This window comes from Phoca vitulina, unplaced genomic scaffold (assembly GCF_004348235.1).
Source record: "Phoca vitulina isolate PV1807 unplaced genomic scaffold, GSC_HSeal_1.0 scaffold65, whole genome shotgun sequence".
Classification (NCBI taxonomy): Eukaryota; Metazoa; Chordata; class Mammalia; order Carnivora; family Phocidae; genus Phoca; species Phoca vitulina.
The window spans coordinates 8,316,135-8,342,178 of NW_022589768.1; positions in this window are offsets into that span (position 1 = coordinate 8,316,135).

A 26,044-nucleotide genomic window follows, 5' to 3' on the forward strand; every position below is an offset into this window, starting at 1 on the left:
CATTCTGAGTCGACTACATGGCAGGCATGCTACAAGGAATCATCATCTACCTTAGGCCATTTAATGTAGAAACAAACATTAAAATTTGAGTTTTAAGATGAGAAATTGAGGCCCAGGAATTGACAAAGCATATAGAGGATGTAATTTGTCAGGTCAGCATCCCCATTCGCTCCTGTGATGGATTTACTAAGACATCTGACTGAGCCGATTCTTTCACCAGCAAACATTTTATTTAGTTATTTATTTATTTTGGGTACCCAGTTATTTTCTTGATCCATTTCTCATTTGTACTCTTTCTTCCAGATTCTTATGTAGTTATCTCTAAACAAAACACCTCACTCTCTGTATCCCTAGTCATGCCTGTCATGAAAGAGAATAGCACGGGCAACATATTTGTATCAAGGAAAAGTATGTTGCTTTGTAAAGAAATTAGAAGTAACAATATATAGCTAGTGGTAGCAATTTTTAAAGCTCTTACAAAATCCCAGCATCCCCACAAATTTTCCATTAAAACTGACTTTCTTGAGGAAATAATTTAGTTAAGCAATTTATTTTTTCTATCTTACTGGGGTTTATTCTGTTGTTGTCTAATATGTATCATTTCTAGAGTCTGTCATTCTGTTAGTTTCATTATAAATGTGTAGCATTTCAGCTGCATTTTGTTATATATATATATTTCTAGCTACCCTAAGAACCTTGTAGCAATGTAAAACATTGCCTTCCTGGAAAAAATTTGCTACACATTTTAAATGACAACAAAAATAGTTCCCTGCACTAGCTTCAAAAAAAAAAAAAAAAATGGACACCATCTCTATAGCTCTTTTTGAATTCTTTGTGTAACTTCATTTGTCAACTGATTCTTATCTAATACTAGAGAGTTTAAACTGATTTTCTACCTTCCTACCTAGTAGTATTTCTATAGAACACAACTTAGCCCCTTTTTGCTTTATTTTATCTTTTCTTGTATTTGGGGGGCCACCATCATCCATGTTAACCTCAAGCTCATTCCCCTACCTCATTCCTGACACACAGAACCAGGACTCGCAGCTGGCTCTTTCCTTTTTCCCTATTCTCACTTTCACAGGACCTTGTCCAGGTTCTGGAATCTTGGCTCTGTGCAGTTTTGGGCAGGTTGGACTAATTTCTCTTAACAATTTTTTTCCCATGTCTTTGCAATTCATGCCTATATACCAGCCAAAGCCATACCTTGTAGGATGGTTGTTAAGACAAAAGGAGGTTCTGTGCATCTGACAGCTCTCTTCCAGGTCCAGTAGAGAAATGACACTCCACAAAAGTGACCTTTCTGTATTAATTATCTATTGCTATGTAACAGATTATAACAAACTTGGTGGCTTAAAACAATGCCCACTTATTATCCCATACTTGCTGTGAATCAGAGTCTGGGCATGACTTATTAGGGTCCTCTATTTCAGAGTCTCTCAGAGGCTACAATTAAAGTATTGGTCTGATCTAGAACCTCATTTAAAGGCACAACAGGTGAAGAATTCATTTCCAGGCTGATGTCATTGTTGGCAGAATTCAGTTCTTCAAGGGCTGTTGGACTGATGGCCTCAGTTCCTACATGGCTGTTAGACAGAGGTTGTCCTTGATTCCTTGCCTCTTCAGGATAGCAATTTGCTTTATTAAAGGTAGCATGGGAGGCAGTCACTCAAGAGAATCTGCTAGCAATATGGAACTTACGATCTCTTATAACCAGTTATTAAGGTGAGGTCCCACTCCCTTTGCTATATTCTATTACTTAAAAGCAAGTCACTAGGCTGGCCTATGCTCAAGGGGAGGGGATCACACAGAGCATACATATCAGGAGGTGGAGACCATTAGGGGCCATCTTAAAGCTGCCCAACATACTTCTCAATCATATTGTCCCCTATACTTTAGCTTCTGCTATGTCTTGGCCAATATATTGGGTGTTTAGTATATAAAAAGACATGAAATATGTTTCCCTGTCATTTAAATAACTCACAGTAAAAGGGGTTTATATTCGTTCTTTCGTTAAGCCTCTTTTATGAAAGGAGCTGAGATATTAAGAGAGTGGACTTCACAGACATGCTCAAAGGCTCTGTGTGTAATTTAATAATCAGGTACAGGGAACCCATGGAAGAGAACATCCAGTAAGTCAATCAGTCATAAAATCAGAGACTCCAGGCCTGAAGGACACAGTCTATCAACCGATCGATCAATACCCATTGGGCACTTTCTGTTTTCAAAACCTTTGCTAGTTGCCAAAGTCTGGAGTCTGAAGGGGGCTGGGGGGGAGCTGTAGCAATTGAAAAGGAGCTTGATACATTGAAGCTGAGAATTAATTTAGCTCTCAATTATTTTGATATATAAACAAATGTTGAAGCCAGCTCCTTAGGGGTGGGAGAAATTAAAGGAGAGGTTACTTCAGAGAGAGATGGAAAAAAAAAAAAACAACACAATACTGAAAGAATGCAGGGAAGAGAGGACAGTATCAGGAGGCCACAGGGACCCGGCGACTCTAATTAGGGAAGTCGGCCATGTATTTGATTTTCTCTGAGATACAATGTATGGAAATGAGACGTAGGCATGCACAGTTAGACTTTGGAGTGCCGTGGGACCAAGAAATATGATTATACCACATACAAATCATTTAAGTTCAGAAGAAGGTTAGAGGATGAGGGGCTAGGTTCATTCAGAGATGCATAATTGAACAAATATGAATCAAAACAGCAAGCAAGAAAAAAATCAGCTAAGGAATTCTTTTTTTCTTTCTTTTTATTTTTGTTTTCAACTGCAGCTCTATAGAGATGATAAGATCAGGATTTTAGAAAAACAAGTTTAATAATGGATATTTTCTGTACGTGCCTTTCTTAAATAATGCTGTAAGTTATATATACACTGAAGTATTAAGAGGGAATAAAAAGAGGGGCGCCTGGGTGGCTCAGTCGTTAAGCGTCTGCCTTCGGCTCAGGTCATGATCCCAGGGTCCTGGGATCGAGCCCCGCATCGGGCTCCCTGCTCGGCGGGAAGCCTGCTTCTCCCTCTCCCACTCCCCCTGCTTGTGTTCCCTCTCTCGCTGTGTCTCTCTCTGTCAAATAAATAAATAAAATCTTTAAAAAAAAAAAAAAAAAGAGGGAATAAAAAGAAATATTCAGTGTTTATAGGTCTGTTTGTTTTTGTTGTTGTTGTTTTTTCAAAATAGTATTGCACTCAAAGTTTCCTCATTCTTGTTTACGTTACAGTCAAAAAAGTGTCAGCAATATCATTAGTATTGGATTTTAAATGATTCTTATCAGTCAAAATCATACATTAGGCTTTCAAGTAAAAGATGGCAGATTGATCCAGTGCATTTATTTTTCCTCTATTCTAAAACCTATTGAAACGACAGCACATATTTAATAAAAGAAATGAAAACCAGCAATTCCACTCCTAGGTATATGCCTAAAAGAAACTCGTACATATGTTCGCAGAAAGACAGGTAATAGTAAGTTCATAGCGGCCCTATTCAAAATAATGGCAAACTGAACACTAGCTGGATGTCCAGTAACAACAGAAAGTATAGATAAATAGGGAATTGTCTCGTGCTGATATTGGGTGAAACGATGAGAACCAAGGAAGTAAATGCATGCGACATCATTGGTGAATCTCTAAATATGAGGCTGAACGAAAGAAGTCAGACACAAAAATATATAGTATAGGGACCCGCTTACATGAAGCATTACAACAAACAAAACTGGGGCCCCTGGCGGGGCTCAGTGGGTGAAGCGTCTGCCTTCAGCTCAGGTCATGATCCCAGGGTCCTGGGATCGAGCCCCACAACCTTGTCCATCCATGTCCCTCCAACTCGCTGCTCAGCGGGGAGTCTGCTTCTCTCTCCCTCTGCCTCTGCCTCTCTACCACCCCTCTTCCCCTCTTCTAATCTTTCTCTCTCAAATAAATAAATAACCTTAAGAAAATAAAATAAAACAGACAAAACTGATACGGTGTTAGGAAGTGGAGCCATGGGTAGGGTGAGGGCTAGTGATGATTCTGGCACAGAAGGCAGGTTTCTGAGATATCTGATAAGTGTCTTTTCTTAACCTGGGAGCTGGTTATACAAGCGCGCTCTTTCTGAAAAGTAATCAAGTTATACTCTTATAATATGTGAATTCTTCTGTATGCATATTTTTACTAACAAATTGGATATGTTAACAAACGAATAAATACGTAATTGTTAGCAGGGCTGGAAAGCCGGGAGGGGAGCCATCAGCCCACTTGGCCATTGTAGCATTTGTAAAAGATGGGAAGCTGATGGAAAGAGTATAAGATGATGAAATACACGGAAGCTGAGAAAATTGCTAACAAATGCAGGTGAAGAAGAGTATCTTTAAAAGATGATTTTTTTTTTTTTCTGTTAAAGTTCAAAGTAATCTCAAGATGACAGGCAGTGGTGTCATATAAACAGAACCTGGGGACTCGAGAAAATGTCCTGCTACCAAGCCCGAGCAAGGCAGATTCTTATTTACAAATATATGTCGATGATTGAGCATCCCCAGACACGTGAGACAATCCACCCCTGTGAGAGAAAGCATTGCATCAAACACACCAAATTCAAACCCAGGAGGAAAAATAGTTAACATGTGAAAAGGAAAACTGACAAGCCAAGTACCATTAATGCAGCCAGACACATCATTGGCAACTTGCAGTCTTTCAGGTCAGGGGACATTTCTTCTATTATGTTCTTCACATATTTTCTCCTCTCTGTTCTGTCCTTGTGGAAATCATATTTAGAACATTTTGAAGTTTTGTGTTTTGTTTTAAACACGTCTGTGTCTCTTACAATGCTTCCAGCTTGGGAGCGTCACTGGGACAAGGTTGGGTCTGTTTGGCTGGGAATTGTGGGCTCACCAACAGTAGCAGGCAGGGTATTCTCTATATGCCTCAGTATTTTTATTTTTTTATTTTTTTTAAGATTTTATTTATTTATTTAACAGAGAGAGAGAGACAGCGAGAGAGGGAACACAAGCAGGGGGAGTGGAAGAGGGAGAAGCAGGCTTCCCGCTGAGCAGGGAGCCCGATGCGGGGCTTGATCCCAGGACCCTGGGATTATGACCTGAGCCGAAGGCAGACGCTTAACGACTGAGCCACCCAGGTGCCCCAGTATCTTTATTTTTAAAGCAAAATATAATATCTACTTCATGGGATTGAAGTATCAATTAAAGGAAATATGTCATAAAGTCTTCATCCTACTGCCTAGCCAAACAATAGGCATAATACCGCCTTCCCACCAAAATATTTAGCTTGGTAAACACCAGGTTTAAAAAAAATAAAGAGGGCGCCTGGGTGGCTCAGTTGGTTAAGCGACTGCCTTCGGCTCAGGTCATGATCCCAGGGTCCTGGGATCGAGTCCCACATCGGGCTCCCGGCTCAGCGGGGAGCCTGCTTCTCCCTCTAACCCTCTCCTCTCTCATGCTGTTTCTCTCTCGCTCGCTCTCCAATAAATAAATAAATAAAATCTTTAAAAAAAAAAAATAAAGAAACTTTATTGTATTCTATTTTCCTTTTCGTCTGGTCACAGATTTTTATTTCATCTGATAGTATCAGTTTTTTGGGGCATTATAAGGCTAAGTAATAAAACAACATTGAATCTCACATGGACATTATGTTCTACTGTCAGCTTGCAAGGTGACTGATTGGAATATTTAAATTTATTCTTGGAAAACCTTTTGATGACATCCAATATAAAAAGGGGATACATGTTATTTGAATACAACTTTGTAAGCAACTCTTCTTTAATCACTTTTTTAAAAAGATTATTTATTAATTTATTTATCTGACAGAGAGACACAGCGAGAGAGGGAACACAAGCAGGGGGAGTGGGAGAGGAAGAAGCAGGCTTCCCACGGAGCAGGGAGCCTGATGTGGGGCTTGATAGGACCCTGGGATCATGACCTGAGCCAAAAGCAGATGCTTAATGACTGAGCCACCCAAGCGCCCCTCACTTTTATTTTCAATCCTCATTTAATTCTTCAAGTTCTTCTATGATGAAGATGCAAACTGATACACTTGCCTAGAAATAAATGTTTCACTTCTTCCATGTCTGGAAAGCCTTTAAAGTCATTAGCCTGTCTTTCATGACCACTAACCATCTCAGACTTAACTCTTTCCATGGCTTGAGTTAGAGCAGTATGGCAGACAGCACTTAGTTCTTTTCTTTCTCTTTCCCCTCTTTTCTGACTATAACTGAATTAAGGTAAATGCCTATTTATTGACTCCTTCATTGTTTAAGTTTTTCAACATTGTTCAAGTGAAAGGCAGTGCCCCATTTCCCGAGTACCATGCTAGTTCTAAAGCTAGGTCACCGATAGGCAACTGAATCCACCATTTTGCATGTGGAGAACAAGTTTCAGCTCTCCACACAAAACTCACGTTTGGCTACTTCCTTTGATGCAGCAAGCTTCCTCCTTTGGAGTTCTCCACTGGCCCCAACTATAAGTATAAAGCTCCCTGAACTTTCATAAATTAAGCATACCCATGTCATTAGCACCCAGATTAAAAAGAAATAGTATACCAACTTTGTCCTTAGAAATTCCCCGCAAATTCCCCGCCAGGGCTCCTTCAAGTGACTACACTTGGCCTAATGTAGCAGCTCTCCTGCAGGCTATGGAAGGCTTGCTTTTGAAATTTTGTTCCATTGTCTCCCAGCAACAAGGCTTAGGAAAATTTGGTTAACCTGTTGCTTTCCTCACCTGCCATGTGGAGGAGTTCCATACCAATGTTATAGCCTGGCACATGGTTGATGCTCAATAAAGATTTGGAATAGAGATCTAAAAGGAAAACAGGAGTTTGCTACACAAAACATCTTGGGAATAACCTGTGACTCAGAGGAGAGAAAATAGGGACCTGGCCACTTAGGAACATTTGTATCCAGTGAACTGTGATCATCCACATTTTTTTTTCTTTCTTTTTTTTTTCTTTTTCTCTTCTCTTCTCTTTTTTCTTTTTTAAGTAGGCTCTGTGCTGGGCATGGAGCCCAATGTGGGGCTTGATCTCACGACCCTGAGATCAAGACCTGAGCTGAGATCAAGAGTGGATGCTTAACTGCCTAAGCCACAGAGGCTCCCCCCTTTTTTTCACATTTCTATTTAAGAACCATTTGGTATACTTCTTTACATTACAGTTAGGGCATAATGTTGATATTTCAAAACTGTGCAAAATATTAGACCACTTTTTCATTTGTTTTTCATTTCAGGATAATAAAAAAAAAATACATATACTTGTCATTAAAACGGGTGTTTATCCTTGCTGGGTTGAGGACAACTGCTCTATTTAAATCGTTCTACCCACCTGCTGTGCTTGGAATACTTTTGGAATGTTCATGCCTCCTTGCACTGTTCAAGCCATTCCTTCCATTTGGAATGATCACCTGGAAGGAAACCATGACTTGACAATAACAGATTTGAAAAACCTAGCCAGGAACAGAAGTTGTCCTGAAATGTGTCAGACAGCCATTGTACAGTATTTAACCATTTAGACACGGTTCAGGCTGTTGTTGATATTGGACAGGCTAAGAATTAGGGATGGTGGTGAAAATCACTACATAGAGCACAAAAGAAGGCAAGCCTGGTTGGCAAAGAATATTCAAGCTCAGGCAGGCAGCAGCCCTGTCCCCATGGTGATCTGGCCATTCACAGCGGTACACCCTAGATGACGGAAGTGACAAGCAAAGTACAGTGGCAACACCTGCTCAATAGGCTGGAATTTCATAAAGGACACTAGTTGTAGCAGATTGCTGGTCACCGGGAAATAAATCTAATAATACATCCAGTTCTTTGTTCAGCACAATAAACCCTGTGGTTTGCTAGGGGGTGGGGAGTGAAATTCAGAAGATTTCAAGTTGAATGGGAATCTATTCTTGCATCAATCAAATATTTGCTAAGTGTCTAATATGTACCTGGTATAGAGAAGATGCAGGGGAAAACAAAAGTTGACAGTCTTGGCCTCTACCCGGCTTATAGGATCTTTTCAGTTAAGATTTAATTCCAAGCGAATCCCAAGGGGCGCCTGGGTGGCTCAGTCATTAAGCGTCTGCCTTCTGCTCAGGTCATGATCCCAGGGTCCTGGGATCGAGCCCCACATTGGGCTCCCTGCTCAGTGGGGAGCCTGCTTCTCTTTCTCCCCCCTGCTTGTTCGCTCTCTCGCTATCTCTCTATCTCAAATAAAAAAATCTTCAAAGAAGAAAAAAAAAAAGATTTAATTCCAAGACTTTGGAGCAAGTAAAGCTGAGATTGCGATTCTGGACGTCCTTGATGATTACTGAAAGATTGATACTGACCAGAATGTATGGGGAAATCGTAAGTAACAAAGTTGTAATTTAGAGGAGAATCGATGCAGATCTAAACAGGCTTGCATCCCCATCCCTCTGTCTATACAAAGCATTGACCATCAAATTCAAATCTTAGTCCTTCTCAAAGTCCTCCCTGGTCTCTCAGCGAAAGGTCATTTTTCCTTCCTCTGAAATTATGTCTTTTTGACTAGATCATTTTATGTATACATCTAGGGTGTACCGCCGTGAATGGCCACATTGCTAAATACTGTGTATGAAATGAATGTACAGGTGTATGAAAACATTATATATATATATATATATATACACACACACACATAAATATATATATACATATTGCATACCTGTATGCCTATAATATGTACATATGTTATATTGATATACAACAAATATGTACACATGCATGTACACACATATGCATATATTTATATTATATATTTGTATTATATGATGTATAATTATAATGCATATAATCATATGCAATATTATATGCTTTATGTAATTATATAATCTAGTATATAATGCAATCTATAATGTATATAAAGATTGAGGATTTTTCAGATTCCTGAAGAGCATATATTAGGTAGTCATGTCTCTGAATGTTGGTGTATACTTATGACTTGTGAAACTTGGAGAGATTGGTTGGTAGGCTGAAAAATCAAGTCTAAATGGTCTGCAAGGACTAGGTCAGAATGTGGAATAGACACACCCAGGCATTAGTGCTCCAGCTGAACAAATTTATAAATAAGTATGATAATGAGTTATGGATAGAGAACTATATTAGGGGCTTTGGGGGTAAATAGTGTTATAATAAATGGCCTCTGATTTGTAGTTCACAGTAACTTTAGCAAGAGAAGACACACACATGTAATGACAGACAAAGGCAATGTAGGGCATATTCCATAATATGTTTGTGTATATACATATAATGTTCTCATATACCTGTACATTCATTTCATACACAGTATTTAGCAATGTGGCCATTCACGGAGGTACACCCTAGATGTATACATAAAATGATCTAGTCAAAAAGACATAATTTCAGAGGAAGGAAAAATGACCTTTCGCTGAGAGACCAGGGACTCCCTGTCCTTTTATTTTCTCTTAAACTCTGGTTTCCTAAGCATTTTGAAAAGCATTTTTTAAAGAACTAAAGATAAATCTGAGATGAACAAAAAGTACCCAAGGGATCTGGAGGACTTCACTCTTGGGGAAATGGTAGAAATGACCAAGCATATGTGTAAGCAGCTAGGATGCTGAGGGACTTTCAGAGCCTTGTGATTGAGTTTTCTGCAAGGCATAAACCTTGGTCTTCTGTGCTATCACACTGACAATGCACAGAGCTTTATGTGAATAAGAGGAAGGAGTAGGAGCAGGAAGAGGAGGAGGAGAGAAAGACTTTTCTCTCATTCAGCCAAGAACATTCAGATTCAGCTTTCATTTTAAATAATGATCATTCATTGTAAACACAGCAGGAGAATACAGCAAGAATCCCACTCTACTTCTTTGTCTACCTTGTGCCTATTACAGAAAAGTTCACCGTGGCTCTCCAGACTCAAGGAAACTAGGTATCCCTTTTAAAATGTAATAGTGACTTTCTAGAGGGGAGGGGGTTGGGAGGATGGGTTAGCCTGGTGATGGGTATTGAGGAGGGCACGTTCTGCATGGAGCACTGGGTGTTATGCACAAACAATGAATCATGGAACACTATATCTAAAACTAATGATGTAATGTATGGGGATTAACATAACAATAAAAAAAAATTAAAAAAAAAATGTAATAGTGACTAACAGTAACAAACTAATACATTCTATCACCCTACTCCTCTTCCATTGGCTTCAATAGGGAATCTTCTTTAAAAAAAAAAAAAAAAAAGATCTTATTTATTTATTTGAGAGAGAGAGAGAGCATAAGCAGGGGGAGGAGCAAAGGAAGAGGGAGAAGCAGACTCCCTGTGGAGCAGGGACCCTAAGGCAGGGCTGAATCCCAGGACCCTGAGCCAAAGGCAGATGCTTAACCGACTGAGCCACCCAGGCCCCCCAGTAGGGAATCTTCTTATATCCTCTCCAAGAGTGTAGATTCCATCCTAAGCAACACATCTTAGAATCATAAACAATTAAAGCCTCTTTGGCCCTCCCCAGTAAGGTCTCAGGCAGCCTGTAAACTTCCCCCTGCTGAGTTCTCAGAAGTCAAGGAACATCCCTGCCCTTGCTCCTTGTGTCCTTGGACACTTTCCTAGTACCACCTTTAGAGGTAGACTTTGTTTGTTGCTTCTGGGCCTCCAATCTATCCCTTGACCCTTTGAAAATATGTACAGATATTTCACCTCTCTGTACCTCAAATTCTTAACATGAAATGAAAGCAATGTAGTAGTTAGCTTCTGAGGTTGTTATGAGTGAATGAAATGAGTATGCACTTACGTACCCTGTAGAAGAGTACCCAGAAAATAGTGTCATAAAAGTATTTGCTATTATTATGGATATTCAGTATATGCACAGAAGCCAAACCTTCCTTGTACACCCAAGCCACCTTCTTCTGACATATGGAGTTTTCCATCAGCCTCCTAACTCTCTGCTTGCTTGTACCTCTGACCTCTTGGATTCTCTCTACCTTGCACAAAGGAGCTAGAGTATCCTATTAAAGATTAAGTCATGCTCAAAGTCTCTAGTGTTTTATCTGCTTCAGAAAAAATAGCCTAAGTTTTGACCATGGTTAAAGCCCTAAAAGGAAGCATCTGATTGTTCAGAACCTATATAATTTGTTATTCTGCTGCCTCTTTAACATTATCCACTACCATTCACGTGGTTACTTGCTGCTCCCTAGTCACAATGACCAACCAGTTCTCTGTGTTTCTGCTGCAGGGCCTTTGCACTTGCCCATTCCCTCTGCCTGGAAAGCTCTTCCTGCATATATCCACATAGTTCATTTTCTTACTTTCTTCTACTCTCTACTTTAATGCCATTTTTATCGACAGAACATTCGTAAACCCCTGCTTTAGAATGGAGAGCCAGGGGTGGAATGCTATGGTACGAATGTTTGCGCCCTCCACCCCCAATTTAAATATTTAATGTCCACCGTGTGAGGACATAGCAAGAAGACCCTGCTATGAACCAGGAAGAGGACCTTCACCAGAATGAGACCACACTGGTGCTTTGAGCTTGGATTTCCCAAATTCCAGAACTGTGAGAAATATCAATTCTGTTGTTTATAAGCTACCAGTCAGGCATTTTGTTACACCAGCCTGAATGGACTAAGACAAGCACCTACCAATCTCTACCTTGTTTCATTTGTATTTAAAACACTTAGTGCCATATGTCATCTTATATATTTATTTGCTTGTTTTGTTTTCTTTTAATATTGAAGACTTTAATCATCGTTCTTTCTTTCTTCATTGCTATAGACTTATTTCCTGATCCAAGCGAAATACCTTGGCACAATGGAGATATTTAATGAATAGTTGCTGAGTGGAGAAGCAAACTCAACATTGATTTAATTTTAGATAACCTTTTAGTCGTTGCTCATGTTAATAGATTAAAGGGGAAAATCCTTATGATTTCTTCAATGGAAAGGGAAAAATTAATAAATTTAGCATCTATTTATAATAATAGTAAAACTCTCTTCAAACTTGGAGTAGAAGGGAAGTCTCTATCCTAATAAAGATTATCTATCAAAACCTCATTAGACTTTACAATAAACACTTAGAAGCACTACTTTTAAATCAGAAACAAAAAAAAAATAATAGCAATCACCACTTTTATTCAATATTCTATTGGAAGTCTTTACCAGTAAAATAAGAAAAATATTAAGCAAATAAATACTGATCATAAGGGAGAATATTAATATATGCATAAAATAAGCATGGGAATTGATAATTTACTAAAATTAAGGATTTTAAAAGTATAAAATAAAATAATTTAAAAAGTGTAGCTAGGTTTCTGGGCATAAGACCAAAATAAAAATAAGGTGAAGTCTTATACACCCTCAATACACAATCCAAAGTGTAATTTTTCTACACCCTCAATACACAATCCAAAGTGTAATTTTTCTAAAATTTTTAAAAGATTTTATTTATTTATTTGAGTGAGAGAGAGAGAGCATATGAGGTGGGGGGAGGGGGAGAGGGAGAGGGAGAAGCAGGCTGCCCGCTGAGCAGGGATCCCGACATAGGGCTCCATCCCAGGACGCCTGAGATCATGACCTGAGCTGAAGGCAGACACTTAACTGACTGAGCCACCCAGGCGCCCCACAAAGTGTAATTTTAACACACCATTTACATTCCCAAAGTGTTAGAAAATTAATAACCTTGGGATAACTCTAACAACAAAGATACATAAAGAAAATGATAAATCTTTATTTAATGGTATTAAGGAAGGCAAAAGTAAATGATTTTTAATAGGTTTACTCAATATTATAAAAACTTAATTCTCTCCAAATTAATCTATACAATTTAATGCCATTGCAGCCTAGATCAGATATAAGCAGGTATTTCAAAGATAAATAAGATTCCAGAATAAGCAAAAAAATTACCAGCTAAGTGCTGATGTTTTATATCAACAAATAAAACTACAAAGGGGTATCAGTTTGCATGAACTATGTTGAAAACAACTTTAAAAGGCAGACATGGGGCTTCTGGATGGCTCAGTTGGTTGAGCGTCTGACTCTTGATTTCGGCTCAGGAGTCTGCTTGAGGCTTTCTCTCCCTCTCCCTCTGTCCCTTCCCACACTCCTGCTTTCTCTCTCTCTAAAATAAATAAATAAATCTTTAAAAAAATAAAAAAAGAAAGAAAAGGCAGAAGCTACTAAGAGTTTATATGCATATGAAACATTAATCAGGTCATCCTATTCACTTGTGTGAATGTAAATTGGTGCAACTACTTTGGAAAAAAAAGTAGGCATCCTCTGGTGAAGCTGAAAAGGCTTTGTTGGTGTTTGTGGTTGAGCTTCCCATTTATTTCCCATCTCTTTGTCCAGTCCCAGTATACGGCATTTTATAAAAGTATAAATATAGATATCAACAGAACTGAATGGGGAGTCCAGAAATAGATTCAAACACATATGATCAACTGATTCTCATAAAATGTACTTAGCAATAGAGGAAATGAAAGTGGGTTTTTTTTGGTTTTGTGCAAGTAAACAGTGCTGAAACAATTGATATTCATATAGAAAAAAAAAGTGAGGCTGAACAGTTACCTCACATTGCATGCACAAATGAACTCACCATGAAACACAGAACTAAATGTCAAAGCTAAAACTATAAAACTTCTAGATAGAAACTTTGGAGGAAATTTTTATACAACACTGACAGCATTAACCATAAAATAAGGAGTTAAGTTGGACTACATTTATATTAAAAACTTTTCCTCTTAGAAAGATACCACCAGAAAAACTAAAGGTGAGCCATAGAAAAGGAGAAAATCTTGGCAAAACACATATCTGATAGAAAAATTCTTACAAACCCAAATAAGAACACAAAAAACTGAATACATATGGGTTAAACAAAACTATCATATGAACCCTCCATTCCATTCCTAGATATTTACCCAAAAGGAATGAAAATAGATGCCTGCACAAAGACTTGTACATGAATGTTCCTAACGGCTTTATTGACAATAGGCAAAAACCAAGATGTGATCCAAATGCCCATCTACCAGAGAGTAGATGAACACGATGTGGCATAATGTATGCAGTGGAATACAATAAATAAGTAGTAAACAAAAGTAGTAAACTACTAAAACCAATAACAACTAGATGAATCTCCATGGATGAATCATGATGCTGAGTGAAAGGATCAGATATAAAAACTGTATGTTTCCATTTACATAAAATCTGAAAAATGCAAACTAACCTATTTTGACAGAAGGCAGATCAGCAGTTGATTGTGATCAGCCTGGACTGGAGGCAAGGATGGATTGGCAAGGGAAAAGAAAACTTTTTAAGGTGATGGAAATGGTCCATGTATTTATGGTGGTGGTGGTTTAACAGGTGTATTCATCTGTCAAAATTCATCATATATGCCTTTTAAATGGATGCTGTAATTGTACCTAAATTTCACCTCAATAAATTTGATAAAAACAATATCATTAAGAAAATGAAAAGGCATGCCACTGACTGGTAAAAATATCTCTAATATATATATATATAAGAATATACATTAAAAATATATGTGTATTATATATAATATATATACACATATATATATGTGTATATATATATATACATATATATACACAAAACTCTTGTATCCAGAATATATGAAGAACATTTTTAACTCAATAATAAAAACACAACCTAATTTGAAAAAATGTCAATAGACACATTACAAAGAAGATATATGAATGGACCAATAAATGCAAGGAAAGATGCTCAACAGCATTAGTCCTCAAGGAATGCAAATTAAAATCACAGTAGCTACAATTTAAAAAAAAAGAAAGAAACTAAACCTACCTAGCGGATATAGATTAATGGAAGCATTCATGCATTTCTGGTGTGAATGTAACATAGTACAAACACTTTAAAAATGTTAAGAGTTAAACATAAGCTTACATACAACAATTATATGTAGTAAGTTTTACATATAACCCAACAACTTCTCCTCTCTATATACATCCAAGAGAAATAAAAGCATAAGCCTGCACAAAGGATATGCCCATGCTTATACATAAATATTTATAGTAGCTATGTTAATAATAGCTAAAAATAATAGAAACAACTCAACTGCCCATCAACAGGAGAGTGGGTATGCAAATTGTGGCATATGATGAAATGCAACTCAGAACTAAAAAGGAACTACCTACTTATACATGAAGCAACATGGCTAAATCTCAAAAACATCATGCTGTGCAAAAGAAGCCAGAGACACCAAGTATATAAATATAAACTAAGATTATGTTTATATGAAATTCTAGAACACTCAAGAATAATCTATGTCAGCTTATTCTGGTTATTTGGGGCATAGTGTTAGGAGAGGGGCTATTACTTGCAAAAGAGCATATGGGAGCATTGGGGGGTAATGAACATGCTCTATATCTTGATTATGGGCATATATAATTATTAAAGAATATCCAACTATACACTTAAAATGTGTGCATTTTATTGTATGTAATTATGTTTTAATGAAGTTGAATTAAAAAATCCACAAGTGTGGTTAACATAGGAAAGAGTAAAGGGCATCCAGAGGGCTTCAGGGTATTGGTGATATTTTTATTATCAGGTGATATGGTATGTGTTTGGTACAAGGGTACAAGGGTTTTTGTTGTATTATATTTTAAGCCTTCTTTATGTACATCATATCTGTACTTTGTATGGATGAAATACTTCATAATAAAAAAATAAATTAGCTATGGTCTGGGAGATGATCATGCCATGAACATAACTGACAAATATTAATATACTGACTATATTAAAAATTCCTGCAAATCAATAAGAAAAGATAAACAATCCAATAAAAATTGGGCAAGATCTATGAGAAGGCAATTCAACAAGGAGGAAATATGAAGGTCAATATACATATAAAAAGAAGCTCCACTTAATAATAGTCATGGAAATGCAAATTAAGGCCATAATAAGACACCTATGATCACAACCAGAACATCACTAATAAAAAGGTTTGATAATAGTACATTCTGATGAGGGATGTGAATTGAAGTTGGTAAAACCACCTTGAAAAGCAAATTTCAAGTCAAGCTGAAAAAGGGGCATATTCTGGAGGAGCTCTCCCATAGGTACTCAAAGATATGTATAAATGTTCCTATCAGGAATGTTCATAAGAGTGGTGAAGAAGAAGGAGGAGGAGGAGAAAGACAAGCTAAATGCCCATCAGCATTATACTTACAGGGAAATACTATAATACAGGAGAACAAATATTAATATGGGCAAATTTCAAATCATAGTGTTGGATGAAAATATTGTTCTATACTTATGAATCTATACCATAGCTCTCAATATATTACATTAATACATATTAATATATATTTATATATATTAAAAGTTTAAAACCAACCTAAATATTGTTTAGGATTGTATACCTATATAATTATGAAGAAATTCTTAGCAATGATAAACTTAGGGATAATATGAGGACAGTAGTTTTTCTTAGTTGGGGAGGGAATTGAGAAGACTGCAATCAGCACGAGGTATGCAGGCGCCTTCAATCTTTTACTGATAATTACTTCTTAAGCTGAGCATTTACTACACGAGTGTTCATTATGAAGGAAATAGAAGATGTGGGGAGTTGTCTGGCCCCAGGAAGCAGCCTTCTGGTGGATAAGATGTGATTAAACTCTGTTTCTCCAGACAACTCAGTTCTGATAGCTCGACAGGGCTAATGATTTGGAATGGTAAATGGATCCTGTTTTGTCCCAAGACAATTTCAGTTTTCCTGGGTACAGAAACTGGTCTTCTTAAGATGCAGGTATAACATATGGGGATTCAAGTAAAAAGCTGTGAAATCAAGTACAATCATTTCAAGTGCACAAAAGTGCAGCCACACAGAAAGTTTCATAAATATCCTACATTTGTGTGCCTAATAACACAGGATCAAAATCCATGATCAAAGTTTATACCACAACTATGTAAAGAACACTTACAAGTCATAGAAAGAAAACCTATACCAACAAGATACCTGGACAAAGCTCATGAACAAAATACTCAGAAAATAGACACAAAGAGCTAAGATATATACAAACATTTCTTGTAAGTAGCTAATACACTGCAAATTAAGCAAAAGGCAGCTTTTCTGTCCATCAAGCAGGCGAATGTGAAAACACAAAGATCATATTGTTGCACAGAGTGCAGTAAGAATGACATTTTCCCAACACAGCTTCGGAAAATGAAAATTGATAAAATCTTTCTGGAAAGTACATTGTTAAAATACATTAATAGTTTTAAAATATTCATGTGTTCTGGGCAAGTAATTAATATTGTGGAATATATTCTAAGGAGATAGTAAGATGTACAGACAAGGTTTATTTGCTTTGGAATCTAACTTACATGTTACATGCTTTGAAAAATTATGGATATATTTAAGGGAAACGTTGAAGGGAAATGCAGAAGAATGTTGGGAATGGACAAAGAAATTCAAAAAGGGCTCCCCCTTTGCAGGTAAATACTCCAAAAGAAATGGAGAACATATATTTGTGGAAAAAGGTTTTTTTAAAAGCATTATTTATAATATTTAATAATTAGATAAAGCTTAAATGTTCATCAGAAAAAAATAATTATCTTATAAGGTTGTGTTTTAAAAATAGTATGCTACATAATTTTGCATTTAAAAAAAATATTTTATATATTTATTTACTTGAGAGAGAGAGGGAGAGAGCAGGGGAGGAGCCGAGGGAGAGGGGCAAGCAGACTCCCCGTTGAATGCAGAGCCTGCCTGGCCTGCAAGGCTCAGTCTCAGGACCCTGAGATCATGACCTAAGCTGAAATCAAGAGTCAGATACCCAAGGGACTGAGCCACCTAGGCGCCCCCATAATTTTGCATTTTAAAATAATATTAAAAGCAAGGAGGATGAGTCAGGACACAAAATATTTAACAAAAAAACACAATGCAAGACGCTGTGTCGGGGCGCCTGGGTGGCTCAGTCGTTAGGCATCTGCCTTCAGCTCAGGTCATGATCCCAGGGTCCTGGGATCGAGCCCCGCATTGGGCTCCCTGCTCTGCGGGAAGCCTGCTTCTTCCTCTCCCTCTCACCCTGCTTGTGTTCCCTCTCTCGCTGTGTCTCTCTCTGTCAAATAAATAAATAAAATCTTTAAAAAAAAAAAAAGACGCTGTGTCTCCTATGGCATCAATGTTATATTCCATGTGGGTGGTGGGATAGAAATCTCTGTTTGCAGATGAAAGAAATAAAAGAGGCATGTGTCCTAAACAAGTCCCTCTGATATCTCTGTTTCATTTCACAATTTTAGGAGAGACATTTGTGACCCCAGAGGAGACACGGAAGTTGCTTTTTAAGTATTGTCAGAGGTTTCAACTTCAGGGGGACGCTGCCTTAGCTGGATTTTCTGGGTCATTTCCCCTCACAATTTTTGCAGCTTCTTTGCAGTGTAATACTGACTTTGCTATTCATATGCCCAGCAACCAGTGCAGTTTTCAGGAATGTTCCCCCAGGTGGCAAAACTCCCCCTTCAAATGGCCCATTAAATATAGTTTAAAATCACAACAACACAGAGAAACAGCAATCAGCATGCAGCTCTGTAACTCCTGGATGCCCCCTATAAACAGGTGGTTAAATTCTTGTATCAAACCTTTCCTCAAAGGGTATTGGCTAAAATACCACTTCGGGTTTGAGACTAGGATCTTATTATTGAGTTGAGCCGCTCCAGGAAGGTAAAAAATTCAAGATGTAAGGTAAAGACAGTTAACATAGTAAAAGTTTCTTACTCTTCCAGGTCTTTGATCCCAACAATTTTTCAAGCGGTATTTGAGGATATGTGCATTAGGGGAGGCAAAGAGGGAAATAAGGGAGAAATTACTCTCAGCTGTTAAAAAAAAAAAAAGTCTTAATGGACCCTAGAAAAATCCCTCAGTGGCATCTGATGCAATGCGATGGGAGAGGGGTGGAGAGAGGGGCGTGTGTAGGATGGAGGCGGGGATCCTTCACTGCAAGATTGTTTCAAGTTCTCCAACAAGCTGCTTCTATGTTGCTTTTAATTATTGGCTCACTCACCTGTGTGTTTGCAAATAATCCCAAATATGCGATTACTCCAAAATTGCCTCGTATATTAATATAGTAAAATGACTTTGTAATTTGAGGATACTTGGGGAAATGTATTTGCTTCACAAGTGTGGATACACCTATTATCCTGTTACAAGTGAGTCACCCCTGTATTTATGTTTGCATTTTGAACACTGCCCTTCGTTTTCCATATTCCCCCCAAATGGATTTTTCTTAAGAGAGGCCTATTCTTTATGGTTTCTATTTTAATTGCTCAGATGGATATGTCTTAGTCTTTTAATAGTTCAAGGACAAATGGGCAAAATTTACAGAAATTGTTTGGTTTTAATGGCAGATGAGATGAAAGTGACACCAAGCATTACTAGTAGGATTTTACCACTCAGTGTCGCATGCCAATGAAGAGGATGGAGTTTTTCTGGTGCATCAATTCTAGAATGCTCCACACAGACACATTAATACTTTCCCTCAATTTTTGTGTCAGTGTGAAAGTGAGAACTCATTAGATTATTTCTGTCAGCCTTCTGCCTCAGTTCTCTACCTCTTGTGGGGGCCCCCTTACTGGGCCCATTGGTCTATGCAAGTTCAGATTTGTCTCTAAGAAGAAAATGAGTTGATGACTGGAAGCATGAAGAGGCATGGTGCCCCTGCCCACCTAAGAGGCCTTTTGGTATTTGTTATTTTAGGCGACCAGCAAACAGTAATCCAAAATATCACTGAGCCTTTCCCTGTTGCCTGAGCCTGAGCTTGGCCTTAAGGGTGTTGTTGTGATCATGGGAACTTCAGGGACCACATATCTGCTCCTCTACCTGGGATCCACTCTGGAGCTTGGTTTCTGTTCTGATCCATATTTTGGTTCTAAGTAGGTAACTTTCCTGAATTACCATGAGTCCTGCAAGGGAGTACTTCCTGTATTACCTTTCTCTAAAGACTGGACTTGGTCCTCAAACCCTCAACCTAGAAAATCAGGTTCTACAGCTCGTAGCCACCTCCCAGAAGCTTGTCTCAATGCCTCATTGCTAAGTTTGGCCTGTCTTCTACTTTTAAGGCTGATCAAATACATATAAAAATTGTTGTGAACATTGCATGATGTATGGAATTGTCAAATCACTATGTTGTGCCCCTGAAACTAATAACATTATATATCAACCCTACTTAAATAATAAAAAAATTTTAAAAATATGCATTAAGAGTGGCATATCAAGAAAAAAATGAATTTTTGTGTAAGTACTATTGAGATAGGTAAACTGAAGGACTCCATAAAAATCTGCTTTTTGCTTTTTGCTCCTTTTCCTGTTTCTATTCTTGCTGGGACCTGCACCCCCACTTTACACATGCCTCAAAATGCAAATAGTGTATGTCCTCCTTGTAAGGGACAAGGAGATAATGATTTCTCTAGAACAAATAACATCTAAAGAAGGGCCAGGTGAGAATGACTGGAGGAAGCCACCATACGAATATCCCATGCCACCAGCACTAGACATCTGGACACCAAGATCCCCTGGCTCCAAGGAATAACCCCTGGGCCCTTGTTTTTGGTCTAACTGGTTCCTGGATGCCTGAGAGGATGTGTAGCCCAGATCCCAAACAAAGATGAGACCCCCTCCTCTCCTTTCTGAGCCTCCTGGACACTTGTCTGTACCTGCTCTCTCTCTATACCCTCAGTAAACTCAGCTTTCACCTCCTGCTGGCTTGCATTTGATTTCTATCCTGTGTGCAGCCAGGGACCCTCTTATCTGGTCTTATGGGACCCCCTCTAGGTCCTCAGACCCAGGATGCTGGCATCAATTTTCATGGAAAAACTGGAAATTTATTTGGAAAAAATATGGGAAAATGTTACTTCATCATTTATAGCAACAGAAATATGAAATCTTTATTAAAATGTAAAGGACACACACCTTATAAATAACAGAAGGAAACAATGAAAGAAGATGTAACTGTCAATGCATTAAAATGTGTACCACTATAACAAATCAGTAAATCCAAATTAAAAGGTATCAACCAGTTGAGAAAATATAATATGCTTCAAATGTAGTATAAGAGTGTTAAAAGATACATATAGATATTTACACATCTTCGAGAAAAGAAGATAAACATCTCAGGTAAGAAAAGCAACAGATATGTGTAAAATATTAACAAAATATGATACTCAGAAAATGGTCAATATGTGTAATATATATACAAGAGATATAACGTGAACAAAATAAGATGTTTGTAAATGTTAATATGCATTGTGTACAAATATATATATGCATGCATGTATGTGTTTATGTATAAATTCAACCCTCCTTGTAATCAAAGATACAAAGTAACATGAAATACAGATTTTGTCTATCAACTTAAAGGAGTTTAACAAGAGAAAATAAACAATATTCTCAATATCAGCGTGACTAGATATTCTTACATTTCGCTAGTGTGAAAGAGCTTTGGAATCATTTTCCTTTTAAAAAAATTTGGCAATATGCATCAAAATATTAGACTAGTTAATTCCATATTTAGAAATTTATCCTAAGAGAAGGGCATGAGAAAATTAGCAAAACAACTAATTATTCCACTATTGTTCATTATAAAATATTTAAAATAATCTAAATGCCAACAGTAAGTTATTAGTTAAATAGACTAAGATACTTGACAAAAAGCCATGAGATGACTTAACTATTAAAACTGATTTCTGGTGAAGGGCATCTGTTGTTAAGCGTCTACCTTCAGCTCAGGTCATGATCCCAGGGTCCTGGGATCAAGCCCCGTGTCGGGCTCCCTGCTCTGTGGGAAGCCTGCTTCTCCCTCTCCCACTCGCCCTGCTTGTGTTCCCTCTCTGGCTGTGTCTCTCTGTCAAATAAATAAATAAAATCTTAAAAAAAAAAAAAAAGCTGATTCTGGTGAAGAGCATTTGATGATTTTGAAAAATTTTCATGGTATCACTAAGTTATAAAAAAAGACTTATGAGCAATGAATGCCCAATAATCCAATTTTACATATATATGTGTGTGTGTGTGTATAAATACATAAAACATCTGCATTCATATATGATTGGAAGGACTGTAATAACTTGAATAACATACTTCATCAATATATTAATGAGTGATAAGTAAATAATAAATGAATAAAATTATAATAAATTATTAATCTTATGAGATAGAAATATTTTGTTCTATTATAATTTTATATTTTTTGAAATTTTCTACATTGAATACATGTAACTAATATAATAACAATATGTATTTTATAATTTTAAAGTGTGTGTTTCCTCTGCTTGTTCACTAGCTATTCATTAACACATTTAGCAATTGTGCAGACCTTTTATTAGGTACTAAAGTACCAAATAACACTGCCTCTGCCATGGGGCTTGCAGGCTCCTGGGTAGCCGGCCAAATAACCATATTTTGTGGGAAAGTGATTTATCCATTTTTATGGCACATTGCAGATGTTTTCAAAGCATTAAGAACCCTGGGAAGTAGGGGGATTTTATAATTCTATTTTTCAATGAAGAAACAGATTCAGAGGTGTAAAGTGAAACGCTGAAGGATCAACCTGGGGAAGTTGAGTCTCGTGACAGTTGAGTGAATACTCTTTTCACCTCCACACACCCCTTCTCATTCTATGCAAAGACACTCTCTCCTTCTCCCTGGAGAAGTGCTTTGTTTTAAGAGAAGGTACTAGATTCTGGGGCTCCATCTGTGTAATTCCCTTTGCACACTGGAGTTGGATAGCATTATGTTCTTTTAGGTGCCTGATAAATGCCTTTGGATGATTGATAGCCAACCTGTGATTTTTCCTGATGGTGCTAGGACAACCTGACATGGGGGATCTTAGGAAGAACAAGTTCCCTGAAGAGTACGTAGGCTTTCTGACACTGAGTGACTTAGAAATGGCATGAACTCAGATGAAATTGCTACCGCAGTTAAAATGTCCTTTTAAGTAATTATATGTAAAACAGATTTCTCACCATCCAGAAGCTTCAGCTATTAATGGTATAGCAACTAACAATAGTTAGGTTAAGTCACAAAAGTAAGTTTAGGTATCATGGGCATAAAATCATTATGGACCTAAAACTCCTCACATGTCACCGTGTTTTCCATGTGGTAATTTAATGCCATTGGAGTTACAAAGAAAGAATAATGACAATAGCTAATACTCACTGAGTGCTAACTAATGGGACTGCTAAGCACATCTCTTTATCATTTCATTTGATCTTACTAACGCTTACAGCATTGGTAATACACTATTATTACCATTTCCCAAGCACCAAAACTGAGCCAGAGAGATTTTGAAGTTCATGGGAGGTCAGAAAGTTGCAAAATCTAATTTGTCTGATACAATTCTTGCTCTTAACCACTCAACGATACTGCTTATGCCTAGATTTATAATGAAAAGAACAGGTGGCTGGTCCAGGAAGTTGGTTTTGGATGGAGTTTATTGAGACCCTGGATCTAAACATCGTCAGAAAAAAATGAAGAAGAATAATCATGGAAATTACTTGTAGAGCTATGCAAAACAAGTTTTAAGGGAATTAAAAGAATAAGAATTGCAATATATTAATGTAGGATACACAGGAGAAATCTAGCTTTTGTAAAACAGAATATTCACATTAGCATGATTAGTGCATTCTTTCCCTGTAGGAAAAGGGGATGCAAACAAATATACAAATGTGTGATGATCATAGAATAAGACAAACACAAATGAGTTTTATAATTCAAATATTTAATGGCATGCAGCCAAAAGTTCGATGTATCCATAATGTGAGGGTAGCCTTAACAATTATATCTATATGGTAAAAGTACAATGGACAAGACTCCCCATTTCAAATCAGAGATTATACATTTAATAATGTTAGTAAATAAAATGCTTTAAATGAACTATGTATCTTTATTTCCAATAGACCATTCATCACCTAAGCCTGGATGAAGTCTAAGTCTTAGTCTGGAGCTACACCAAAACATGTCACCACCTCATGGAAGCTGCCAGAATTTTTACCTCTTTGTCGCGTGTTGAGTCAACTCAGCCTATCTCAAGGATGCCAACTATTACAACTGTGAAACTCCTTTATCCTTCTTTCCTCAGATAAATAATTTATGACAGAGTTGGTAAGTAGGGTTTATAGAGTGATAATCATATACTGACAGTGGCTTTATGACATATTGTGTTAAGAAAGATTCTGAAGTATCATCCGGGGTGAATGGAAAACTATCACAATCAGTTAGTTTAATTGGCCAAGGAGTGCAAAGGGAGGGGGCTGACATGTTTCCAGATATTTGTCATCTCTGAACTAAGATGGAAGCCTAATAACCTAAGTAATTTAAGTTAGGCAGTTAAGAGGAAAGACCATACATTTTACTTTCTTAGTAATACCCTAGATTCTTTTTTTAAAAAGATTTTATTTATTTATTTGACACAGAGAGAGAGAGAGCACAAGTAGGGGGAGCGGCAGGCAGAGGGAGAGGGAGAAGCAGGCTTCCTGAGTAGCAGGGAGCCCAATGCAGGGCTCCATCCCAGGACCCCAGAATCATGACCCTAGCCGAAGGCAGATGCTTAACCAACTGAGCCACCCAGGCGCCCCTAGTAATACCCTAGATTGTGAGATACCAGCAATTTCTATTTTTTTCTTTTACCTTTCTCATGGAGTCAGTCAATATCTTCTGCTTTGTCCTATTCAGCTAAAAAGTGCAGCCCTCATCCACATACCTGGGTCAGTAGAACAGTTTAAGAGAGTCAGGATTTAGCATTTTTGTGAACTTTTATGAACATGATTTCTCCTATTACAAGCTTTCACCTGGTTGCAGGTGACCTTGTAAACAATTTGCCTAATTTTTCAGTATTACTACTGACATCTTGTATGGAAGAGCAATTCTCCTCATATTGTTATTCATAGGCTCCCAATGGTAGTTCCCATTAGAATAACTAGGTCCATACCAGGGGAGGTCCAAAATAGCAAGGCAATCAGGATGGATTTGGTTAGATGAAGAGCCTTCCCTCATTTCTTTGAAACTTCAGCCAAACTCAGTTTACCCTGTATTTCCAGCACAGTGCTCAATTGCTCGGCTCCAAGGAAGCAGCAATTCTAATTTGATCTTTGGTCTCTTATACGAAAGAATGGGAGGGTTTGCAGTGCACAGAGAGCAAAGAGATGAGGCTGAGAAACAAGAGGTAGTACGTTTGCTCTTTAGGAAAGAAAGCTCCATTATGGTTTCTTGGGCTGGCTTCACAGATAGTGGGAGCCTCTCATTTCTTATCCCCCCTCTCCTCCTCCTTTCTTTTTTGTCTTTCTCCTCATTCTTTCTACTCCTCTTTATCTTCTTTGTTCTTCCTCCCTCCACCTATTCTATCAATCATGCCGTGGTTCTATGGAGATGTAATGGCGGCATTTCTTAATACCAAAGATGTCATCTTTGTTCCTGGCCAGCCTGTCAATTTCCTGCCTGTTCCAGCAAAATAAGTCACAACATGTATAAGGAAAACTGAGAACCCTGGTACTCCTTTATCAGGAACTTCAGCTTAGTTCAAGAAGGTAAACCAATTGGTCTTCTGTCTCCTTTTCTTAGGTTATGTCAGAATGTCTCTCAGTTTTCCAGAAATAAGGAAGTCATGCCAAGCTCTTAAAATGAAGGTGACAAAATAGTTTGCTCTCTATCCCTAAAAGTCTTAAGAAATTTCTTCTGTACACCAATGTAGCCACCTGATATTTGTAAATGCTTCCCTGCACATCTGCTCCAGCAAGGGTTACTCACTCTGTCTGTGAGGCCATTTATCTCCAGTGTGCTTAAATAGTGTGTGTCATATCTACCCTGGTCCTTTATCTCCATGGAACCTTTGTTTCATATCCTTATCATCTCTCAGTGGAGTTATGATGCAGTCTCCTCTCTGTTCCTGACACCATTGTCTGCATATTTGGGGCCATCCTTTTTTTTTTTAAAGATTCTTAAGTAATCTCTACACTTAATGTGGAGCTTGAACTTATAACCCCGAGATCAAGAGTCGCACGCTCTCCTGACTGAGCCAACCAGGTGCCCCAATTTGGGGCCATTCTTGATAGATTTACATCTTATCTTTTCCTAAATCCTAACAA